The sequence below is a fragment of the Sceloporus undulatus genome, chromosome 3, assembly GCF_019175285.1.
Source record: "Sceloporus undulatus isolate JIND9_A2432 ecotype Alabama chromosome 3, SceUnd_v1.1, whole genome shotgun sequence".
Taxonomy (NCBI): Eukaryota; Metazoa; Chordata; class Lepidosauria; order Squamata; family Phrynosomatidae; genus Sceloporus; species Sceloporus undulatus.
The window spans coordinates 184763500-184775715 of NC_056524.1; positions in this window are offsets into that span (position 1 = coordinate 184763500).

The window sequence follows — 12216 nt, forward strand, 5'->3', positions numbered from 1 at the left end:
GTTATTTTAAACATTTCATTAATCATTTCATTAATCCCCCACAGCAGAATGGGTTGACTAGGCAGGTTACTGTTGTTACAACAAACTCCAGATGGAAAGGTTGTATTTCATTCCAGACATACAAAACACTGTTCAGTTTACCTGATGTACCAATGTAATTTGTTTTTAAAGTAAACATGTAGAGGATTGTACTGTAAATACTTTTCTCTTGTGATTTAAAACATTTGGGTTTACTAAGATTTCTTTAGGTTCTCTAAAGTTGTTCTTTTTGATGTGAGGTAAGAAGTATCTCCCTTTCTCTTTTCTAACATTTATGAGAATCATAAAAAGAATGTCTTTATGCTAATTAACTTTCTAGGGGATTTCAAGAAGAGCTCCGGGACAAAGACAAAGCTAATTCATTGGATTAATTTTGACATTATTTTTATGCATTATTCACAACACAGTGTAATCCTCAAAACCTGTAAAGAACATGTAAAAAGTTAAAACTGATAGCAGAACCCATGATAAATCACTATTGATATCTAAACGATTTCTAATAGATTGTATAAACCTCTGGTTTTTTTAATCAAACACCAAAAGATGTTACATTTGTACCTCCAAACCCTCTTAAGAATCATGTGGAGTTAAAGAACTCTTTGGATCATTTTGGGAAGGTGACTTGTAAGAAGAAAAAATAGGGATGTCTTCTTGTTTGATTCAAAGTTTACTTGCATAACCCTGGATTTCACCAGAATTTTAAAATCATCATTTTGTGAGATTTTCCAAGGTGTAGCCAAATTTAAGTATCTTATTTGGAATTAGGAATTTAGGATTATTTCAAGGTTTGTTGGGTGGAACCAAAAACAGTAGCAAAAAGTAGTGAGCAGTTGGGGCACCCTCTTTCCACTGTTAGGGAAGTTAGAGCAATACAGACAATCTGATCTATTTTAATAACAATTTTAATTTAATGTAATTACTGTTACATTTCAGTTCTCTGTGCTATACAGTTTCTAGGAGAAAAGTGCTCAGAAGAAGAGGTTATGAGAGCTAACATTCATTTTCAAGGTGATCACATGAGTCCAGATCCCTTGATTTGCATCTATCCTTTGACCACATTACATCCAGTCAGGTTTTGGCACCTACGTGTACCTCGATCTGTTCAAATATTCTGTAAACTTTTTATTCTGAACTAACCATATGCATGTGTAAAATTAAACAACCAGGTTAGGTAAGCTTGAATAAGTAAATGAAAACATTTTGAACCTTCTAGTGATTTCTTGAAGACGTCTGCCAAACTGCATCCAGAGATTTTCTTCCCCTCCTTTTATCGGCCTTCACTTTTTATAATTCTTTTCATGTTGATGGGCACAACATGATCTTTCAACATGTTGGCGGTAGCTGGTGGAGCAATCTTATGTGATCTCCTCTTTTCTATATGTTTTGCTGTTCATGCATGCTCAGTAAGGGATTCTGGAGGTAGCTGCTGTTTACCTTGCCTGTTGTAAGCACAGGTACAGTTGGATCAGCTACAGTATAATCCTGTTTTTCTCAACTCAAGGTTTATTGCATTATTCATTGCAGACATACTGCTGCAGTCCACCACCAAAAGCCTGTACAGTGGACCCTTGTATACATGGCGGATCCTTTTGGACCACCACCACTACCCTCACATAGGAGAAAAATAGCCTATGCTCCAGTCCCATTAAAATCAATGGGTGCGTGCTCCCATTAGTGACACCGTGCATGCATGCCTGCAGCACACACATCATTCTGTCTGCCCAGGTTTGCCATCTGCAGGACCTCAAGCTCGTGTATGGAGTGGGCCACCTGTACTTCTCCAACCCCTCTTCACCATCATCCCAATTGTGATGCTTTTTTAAAAAGCAAACAAACAAACAAACAAAAACTTCCAGCTAGACAGAGAGGGAGGGGAGGAAGGAATAAAAACTCTTTGTAAAAAGAAGCTTCACCATCAGAAGCTTTGTTAACTGAGGTATGTACGTCCCTATTGTGTGATTCCATTTTTTAGTCTGTTCAAACCATGGCTATGCTACTGTGTACATTTTTTTTACATAAATGGGTTTATTGTTATCTACATCTGTCAATAGGTTAATTTTCAAAACAACCCAAAGCATCAAAAGTAAGGAGAGACTTGCCACTGTCCTGAGGGATCTCTTCAGATCATCTTGGAAAAGAATCCTCTGTGGAATTACAGGTATTCCTGGTTAGCAAATGAAAGTCTTATTGACAGCTGTTTAGCCACTCTTGTGACCTTTGGCTGCTGGCTGTACTGGATGAACATCATCACAGGATGGTGGAACTGTTGAGTAAAAACAGAATGCTCTGCTTAAAATTCCAACTTTGTTGTGAAGCATGATGAAGCATTAGCTAGAAAAATAAGACAAAGGGGTGGGTGAGGGAGAGGGATTAGCAGGATTCATTGTTGGAAAGCATCAGCTCATAAGAAGCAAATAAGTCAATTATGGGCTGGCAAAGGAGGGGGAAAGAAAAGGGGGAAATAGAGGAACACGATCACTCTGTTTTTCCTTTTTCACACTTTGCCTTTTTAGACTTCAAACTGAAATGACGCAACCCAATTTTTGTCTCTTTTTTTTGTGAAAAAACAAACAAAAAACAAGATCTATGATTTTAGAGTCAAGCACATCTTCTATGGCTAATTAAGCCTCCTTGATGCTTATTTGCAAGGATTTAACAACATATCTGATTTTTTGCATAAAGATTTAAGACTAAACCAACCAAACGTCAAATTCAATTACTGTCATTTTGTCAGTTTTTGACAGTTTTGATGCTATAGACTAGAATTTCAATGTTCCCAGCACCTCTGTTGACTTCAGAATTCTACCTGCAGGGTAGCAAGATTTATGGCGCAAACAAAAGCAGCAGCATTCTTTGTCTAAGATGGGTGTGTAATCACACACACCCCACACACATTTTAGCACTTAGCTTTGGCCAGAATGCTCTAGAGTAAACCCTTCCTTATTCCTCCCCACCCATTTATTTTAATACAAATTACATTCTTGGTATCAGAATCTATGTTTGCATATTCTTCAGAATCAAACTTGCTCTAATTCTTTCAATATTACAGAGATGAAGCACTTCTGTTCATGTAATGTATATTACCCCTGGTTATGTAAGGCAGAACAACTTTGGAAGGATCTGTTCTAGAATTCTAAATAATGGGTTTTTTTTTGGGGGGGGTTGTTGCAAATTCAGATACATCAGCACTAGTTTATATATTTTCCTTCAAACATTTCAGAGATAAAATATAGGACCAAAACATATACCTAAAACATCCTTATTCATGTATTCTTGGTGCTACACGTTGCTAAGAACTCTTCTCTGCTTGCTGTACGCTTTCATTCTACAACAGTCTGTCCCACAACTCCAAAAGGAGGGTGTGTGAGTAAACTGACCATGACATTCTTTCATACTTGAGAATGTTTAATGGAATGAATGGTTTCAACCTAATGTTTTCCATGTTTACTCAGAAGTGTACTTAAGACTGCAACTGTGGAAAAACAGGAGGCGTTGCCTCATCTCTTTTACGCCATCTAAAGAAGTGGACTGATATTCATGCAAGCTCATGCTGATATAGGAAAGCTGTACCTGAATGCAGAATGTTGAAAATAAACAGACATATGGAGGACACACAATTTTATTCAATACTGTATATTCTGTATACTATTACTACTATTTCAACTACAATTAACTATGAATATTATCACCTTGTATTTTCCAGGATCTGAATGTGTTCCACGGCTGTGTCTGTTCTTACACTTGCCATTCCCATTACCAGAATGCTTACTTAAAGCATGTGTGAATACACTGTCAGCAAGTTTCATCCCAGCTTTAGTCTGGGTTTCCCAGAAGTGCTTTTAAGAGAAGGGGGGTACTCAAGGTGGTCCAAGGGGATAATGAATCCCAACTGTATTGAAGAGACAAGAGCTGATGATTATACACTTACACTTGTCCCTCCACATTCACTGGGGTTAGGAGCACAGGACCCCATGAATGTGGAAAAACCACAAATAACAAAAACACTATGTTTTTACCAGAGAGAACACTTCTCTAGAAATCTCTAGCTCCTCCAGTACAACTTTCTGGTCATCATCTGCCAGACATTGACCACAGAATTGCACTGGATGAACTACAAATGCCTAGTGGAGTGTTCTATCTAGGAATCTCTAGGTCCTTCAGTGTGACATTTGGTTAAAGTTGACCATAGAGTTGTGCTGGAGGACCTAGATATTCCTAGAAAGAACATATTAATAAAATACACGAATAATCAAAGCCGCAAAAGTCAAAGCCACAAATGTGGAGGGATATGAAAGTTAGGAACTGTCCTCTCCCTCTCCTTCTGTCAACTAACCTTGACTGCAACGGCTGTTTCTTCAGTCTATGAATCCAGTCCAGTGAGGGCTAGGAGGTGAGGTGTTGCAGCCAATCTTAGTGCTCTCTTTGACCACAGTTTGGGATCTTTGGCTCAGGCTTTGGGAGCCCTTCAGAGGAAAAGACTTTTACAACTACCTATGGGCCAGTCAATAAGCCTTGGTGAGAAACAGGTGAAGATTTGTCAGATCTCAAAAGGATTTATAGCAGTTAAATTGCTTTAGAAATAGATATGGAGCATGTAACCAGCTCACTTTGCCACATTCTTTCAATATCATCACATACATAGACTATGAGAACATGAAGGAAGTGATTGGGTACTGAAATGTACTTGTGGTGAACAACAATCCCAGATTATTCTTAAGAAGTATGCTTTGCATTCTGCCTTGGTTTATAAAAGCAAGCTAAGCAATAATCTTATCCTACTAATGATCGTACTGATAATCCTACTGAGGTACACTTCATAAATAAACATATATGTAGCAGACCTCCAGCTTACCCAAAGATAGATCCTAATAAAACAAGCACCTTCCTGTAACACCCATCACAGTACTTTTTCAGGTAGACATGATACTGGCAGCACCAGTATCAGTTTTCTGTGTATAACTGTCTACACTGAATTAAACCACATTGTGCCCAGTAGGACCTCCTCCCAGGTAGGAGTGTGTACAACTGCATTTCAGTTTATCTCTGGCAAATATAAAGGAGAATTAAATAACCCATAGAAACAGAATCACAAAAGACCTAAGTTTCTTGAGGATCGGTGGGTGGACACTGTAACCTCTTATTATTTATTATTCTTTCCTTGGCAGACTGCAATTCCTCATCAAGTAGATTAAGGATATTGTTTTTAGTCATTCTTTCTCAACACAGTTGTTTGGAATGTTAAGAATGCCTGTCTGAAGACTGCAAAAGTTGCTGGAGAGAAACTGAGTCTACCATAAAAGTGCATCAAAAGTGATAGGATTTTAAGAGCACATTGCTAGAACAGGAAATGACCTATTGGCCAAGAATGTGTTTCACATTTGCCATGTGATCTCACATGAGTTCCTTTAATCTATCTTTTGTAATAACATACAGTAGCTGGATCAAGTCAACATAAGACCAGTTTCTTGGAAATAATAAGGAAAAAGCTAATGCTAATGACATTCCCCAGGAAGTATAGACATAGCGTAAATAAATTGAAATGCAGTGTGTTCTGCATTGTGTGATCAGCAGATGATGACTCCCTGCTCATGACTAATCCACATATCTGTCATCAGAGATGGGAAATAACTGTCATTTATAATTATTTTCTGCAATGGGGGAAATGGTGTATTATTGAAACAAAGATTAAACAGATTGATATCCATAGTTGTATTAGCAACAGCTGAGCATACAGCTGTTGTCATAAAAAAATCTTTACATCAATCTGGAATCTTGGGCACCTTGTTGCTCTTCAAGTGTGGACAAGCCCTCTCTCATGGTATTAGAACCAAGGATCATCCATTGAAGCTGAATGGTAGCAAATTCAGCACAAATAAAAATAAAATGATTCTTCACACATGCCACAGTTAACTATAGAGTTCATTGTATTTATGGCTGTTAATTTTGCTGGCTTTAAAAAGAAATTGGATAAATTCAGGGAGACTGAAGTTATTGAAAATTAGTAGCCAAGATGCTTATACAGACATTCCTCAGTTAATAAAACAGCTGGCAAGACTTTTAATGTTTGGTCAGTTCCCCCTTTTCTTCCTCATTCTCTGTCTATCTGAAATGTTTTAAATGCATTGACATTAAAAAGATGATGGGAGAAAGCTGGAGAAACACAGGCTTTTGATGCTGGGTTGCAACAATATGTCTACATAAAAAATGCAATGAACAAATCTGAGCTGAAAAAGAACAGTCACAGTATGAAGAGAATGCTGTAATAAAGAGACCTTTGGCTTTACTTGGCATGGTTGTTCTTATGTTTTTACTTTCTTACCTGCATCTGTAATATTGCAAGGCAGATGGGAGGTCTTCCAGGAAAGGAAAGGAAAAGGAACATGGGTTCTTACCTGTGACAGATCCAGTAGGTAATCTTATCTACTGGAAAAATATAACTCTCTAACACACATTTAAAAGTAAATGGTTTTGAGATAGGATAAATTAAGCAGAAGATGGCTAACTAGGGCCAGGGCAATTAACATATGTATGAGGTGTGCAATGAAGGAGAAAGCAAAACCAATTCCTTTCATTATGGATGAAACACAGGGTTAATTAGCAACTGAAACAAGGTCTTGATAGTTACTCATTGTGATTTTAAGTGGATATTTCAAAATATAATTGCTGTCACTTGAAGCATGTTAGTGTATTCATGATACAGGCACAGCTCAGGCACACTTGACTTGCAGTTTTGAAATAGTCAGGTGTGGCTGGGGTGGGAACACCATGTTTCTTCAAAAAATAATTGGCACATATGTTAAGAAGAGAAAGAGGAAAGTGTCATGCCTTCTCCTCAAATGAAAATTCTATCCCCATCCCAAGTGAAATTTTTCTTCACTTTCCAAATATCTAGCATTGCAGTAACTTAAAACAGCAGTTGAGCATTTAGAGACATGAGTTCTCGGTCTGAACCATTTTCAGTGTCCCATTCTGCAATAGTAGAAAATTTGGGGACTGAAGGGAAATTCCAGGAGACGGGCAGGATTCTAATTTCCAGAGAATGCCTTCATTCCTTCCAGCCCATAGTTACACTCCTGCTGGTAATGTTTTGTAACAGAGTTATGTGCTTTAATAAGTTCATGCTTATCATGAGTCACTTTGGGCAGTGTACTGTGGCAAAAGCATTAAATAAGATAAACATCAAAAGGGTTGGTTAGTCACACCACTCTATGTGTGTATGTGCCTTCAAGTTGCCTGTCAACTTATGGTGACCCATGAATTTCATACGATTTTCTTAGGCAAGGAATACTGAAGTGGTTTTGTCAGTTCCTTCCTCTGAAATATAGCCTACAGCACATGGTACTGGTTGGCATCTCCCATCCAATCCTACCCCATTGGTTGGTGGTCTCCCACCCAGGTACTAACTAGGGCTGACCCTGCTTAGGTTCCATAATCAGAGTATTTAGGTAAGAGTCGGTTTCAAATCAGACTTCACCAAGACCAACTATAACTTGAAGTGGCAGCCAATACGATTTACACAAGATAGCTGAAAAAGCTTTTTAAAAATACCCAGCAGCCTTTTAAACTTGCTGCTAACCTACCTAGATGGCTTACAAAGAAAGAGACTTGGGGTCCTTTTATACTACACAACTATAGTGCTATGATTCCACTTTAACTGCCACAGCAACATTTGATCGAATCCTGGAATTTGCAGTGTAGAATTTAGAACTTGCAGCCAGAGAGTTCTAGTGCCTCATCAAACTACAAGCCCCAGGATTCAATGAGATGTTGCCATGGCAGTAAAAGTGGAATCATAGCTCTAAAGCTGTGTACAGCAAAGGGGTCCCTGGTTTCCCGCCCTACCACTCCCCACCTCACAGGCCAGAAAAGATGCACATACGTGCACATAGAAGATTCTCCACACCTCAGATTAGAGTTGTAAAATTCCTCCTTCATGCCCCAGTTTCTCATGAACATAGAATAGAGGAGCATTCCTACCAGATACCTCAGTGCTTATTCTTGGAGGACAGGGAGAAAGAATTTTTCTAAGCCTGAAGTTAATTGGCCATTCACAATGAAGGATGGGAATCTTATGGTCCTTCAATGAGCCTGTGTGAATCAAAAGTAATACTGGTTTGGCAAGTCAACTATGGACCATCAGTAGCTTCCAAACTGTAGTCAAACACCAGACAGGTTTGTCTTGCTTGATGAAACAACCATTCCCTCTGAACATCATTCACTAATTCTCTATGGACTCTTTCACACGAGGTTAAATTGGAAGGTTAAAGTAGCGCCAATTCGGTGTTATCCATCAGATTTGCATTATTTTGCGAAAGATGATCACATGAGATCGCAGGCAATGTGGGGCTGATGTGGATGCATCCTAAGGTCATTCCAGGATTGGGTAAATTCAGAAAACATTGAAAGTTACAAGTCCTTTTCCCATGCGAATTTGCAGTGAATTCAAAGGTTTGGTGATGTGAAAAGCATCTGTAGTTTAGCACACACACCCCACACCAATTCCCATGATCCTCCATTTTGTTTTGGCTTCTGGGGCTCCTAGGTCTTCCCTGGCAGCCAGGAGGAAAAGCAGCTGTTTTTGACAGGAAAGAGTGTGTGTGTGTGGGGGGGAAGGTAAGGATCGGCTCGCTGACCCACTTGTGGTGGACTTTCCCTTGAGGAGACGGAGCTAGAGCAGCTCTCCATTTGGTGCCCTGCAAGCTCTCTCTGCCCAAAATAGTGGACTTGGGGCTTGCCTTGCTCCTGGCCACTTCTGCCCCTCAGGGACCTTTTTGCCTTCCTTCCTCCAAGGCCAGAGGACTTCAAAAAGAGAGAACCCCCCTTTTTTAATTAGCCCCCAAAAGTTCTTCCCTCATTCCTCCTCCTTTGGGGGAGGATGGAGTGGGGCAGCTTGTGAAATGACCTGTTCTCTGAGTTCAGTCAAAATAAGTTACTGATCCTTCCAACCTGAAATCTGCTGAAAAAACAGCAACAAAGGTTACATCTTAAACAGGCAAGCTGTAAAAACACATACACATTCACCCACTGTTTGGCCAACCCATGTCAGATTTTCATTTTAAAAAATGGCAATGACCTTTGTTTTAGAAATCATTATGACATTATGCTCCAACAGGCTTTTGTTGAGCAGGCAAACTAAATGCACCTGCCACCCCCCACCCCCCAAATAGCACAGCCAATGGTGAAGCATGATGAGAGTTGCAATCTAACATCAACTGGAATGCTATACATTGCCCAATCATGCCATGGAATATCACCTTTGCCTCTCATCCTGAAGTGACTGGTACATTCATCACAATGCATTAAGTGTCCTCTCAATCATTCTTTCTCTGGATGTGTGTAGTTTTTTATATATGCGAAAGACCATTTATATGTGAAGTCAAAGGCTTTCATGGCCAGCATCCATAGGTTTTTTTTTTGTGTGTGTGTGTGTTTTGGGCTATGCGGCCATGTTCTAGAAGAGTTTCTTCCTGAAGTTTTGCCAGCATCTGTGGCTGGCCAGCCACAGATGCTGGCAAAATGTCAGGAAGAAACTCTTCTAGAACATGGCCCTCATAGCTGTACACGCACAAAAAACCATTTTTATACTCTCTCTCTTTCTGTATCTAAATAGTAGATGCTTGTTCAGATTACTATACAGGAGAAGTGTAGAGGTGGAATAGAAAACTGGCTTCCAGAAATAATCTTTTATTTAAAAAGAGAAGCAGAGATATTTGATGAGTGGTATAGAAATATAGTTCTGCTGCTATTTCCACAATGGTTACTTGACCTGACAATAGATTTTTCCAGCTTATAATGTAAATACTGTCATCTAGCTACTGTAATGTTTTGTGAGAACTCTTGCCAATAACTAAAGCCAAATATTATTTTTTCTTCTAGCCACTAACACTCCTACTACCAAAATCCAATCCAATCCAATTTTCCAAATGAACAATTCTAATTTAGGGTGCTTTCCATTCTTTGAATTAGGTTAGCAGAAGGGACCTCACACTCACATTTCTGTTTTAGCATTACAAGATGCAGGTCAAAATAATTTAAAAAGTTGCTTCTGTACTTTAGCAGCAGGGTGGGGAAAACACAAGTTCCTGCTGACTGTTTTTCACTATCTGGTTTCCATAGACCATATTGTAATAATCCAGTATTTCTGGTTGGATTTACAGCTTCTTCTCTGGCAAGAAGAGACTAGAATTAAAATCCACTGGGAATGTTTGCAAGTTGTATTTGCATTTTACCTGTTCAGCAGTTTATTAAAGACGAAGGGTGAAATCCAATGTCATGCAAGCAGAAATGGCTTTACACAATGAAGCTTTCTCTCCCCCATCCTGCCAGATCTTCCCCAGGGTGCCGTAGTCCTCTAAAGAAGATTTTGAGAGCACATGAGACTCCAGGGAGGAAAAGGACAAATCTTTCTATGGGTAGTTTCACATACCATTATATTCATTGTTCTTAAAAGTAGTATTTCAAGTTGGGGGGGGGGGGGGAGACAAAGAGATGGATGCACAGAAGAAGAGAGATTAAATAGAAAGTTGTCCTCCTGTCATGTGGAATTAGTCTTCTAATCCCACCGCACCATTCCACTTAATTGACTATGGTATTGGACCCAAGACACTCAAGACAAATGACATTATCCTCCAAGTTGGGTGGCATATGATGGAGGGAGACCTTTGTAGCACTGTCAGAGGGCTGTTCACACGGGCCAAAAGGCCCATGTTCCCCCGGTCCCATGTCATTCTGTTCAGACAACACAGGCCAATACACCCAGGCTGGGATTTAGCAGACCAGATGCCGATCCGGCGATCCCTATCTGATCCTGGCACAAAGGGACCTCAGCTGTTTGCCTACTGAGTTTGCTGCGGAAACTCTGTAGCAACACCTGGCAGACCATTTGGCCCTGCACATTCCTTACCTTCCTCTGCTGTAACCACTACTGAGATGAGCCCTGTTGCCACATCTGACATGGAAAAGGGGTACCCAGCCACAGGGGTACAACCAGGTGCCCTGTTTCAACATGAGGTGCAGTGATGGGGATTTTCTCAGTAGCAAGTCCATGGCGTGGTAGCTGACAAAAGTTTAAAAAGCCCAAATCTCACACCAGCCAGGGAACCAATCCAGGTCAAATTCTGCTATCCTGGCTCATCAACTTGCCCCTGAGAAGTCTTTTTAAAATATGCTATAGGGATCAGTTAGCAAAACATGAAATGCAACAGGGTATAGTGCAAAATGAGGGTACTGCCTCCCAAAAAAGAATTTTGCAAAAAACAAAACAAAACATGAAATTTTCCTTCAGTCCAGAAATTTCTAATAACATAGAACTTTAGCTGAGCATTTCAAAATACAGTTTAGGCATCCAAAGAAAAGGGGCACGCAAAGTTTCCAAGGGAATGTGTACACAGCAAATACAGTGGACCCTTGTTATACACTGGGATTTGGTTCCAAGACCTCCCGTGGATAACAAAATCTGTGAATGCTCAAGTCCCATTAAATATGACAGCAAAATGGTGTCCCCCCCTTTTTTTTTAAATGGAAAATCAAGGTTTGATATTTGAAATTCATACATTTTTTGAACATTTTCAAACCGTGGATGCTTGAATCCATGTATAAAAAAATCCATGTATAAGAAAGTGTGAATGGTTTTGGGGACAAAAGGGAAATTTCAGGAGGGATTATTCTTATTTGGAGGGGAGAACCCTCATTTTGTCTCCTCCTCCCATCAACCCTCCTGAGCTATCATCATAAACAATTCTGACTGCCTCTGGTCATCCATGGCAAAAATGTAAACCATAACCACAAGATATGTGTTTGTGTCTTCAGGTCACCTGTCAACATATGGAAACCCATGAATTTCATAGCATTTTCTTTGGCAAGAAATAATCAGAGGTGGTTTTGCCAGCTCCTTCCTCTGAAATGTAGCTATAGAATCTGGTATTCATTAGTGGTCTCTCATCCAAGTACTAACTATGGCTGACACTGCTTAGCTTTCAAGATCAGATAGGATCTGGTGCCTAGCATCAGCAATATTTCCTACAATTAACTCAATCAATCTTTTCACCTACAAAACTGCAGGTACTGCTGGCATATCACACATATTTTTCAAGGCTTTTCCAAGGGCTGCTGTCTCACGGAGCAGGTGACGGAAGGAATAAACATGTTGTGTGAAGTGGCTGTAGTTTGGTGCAAGCT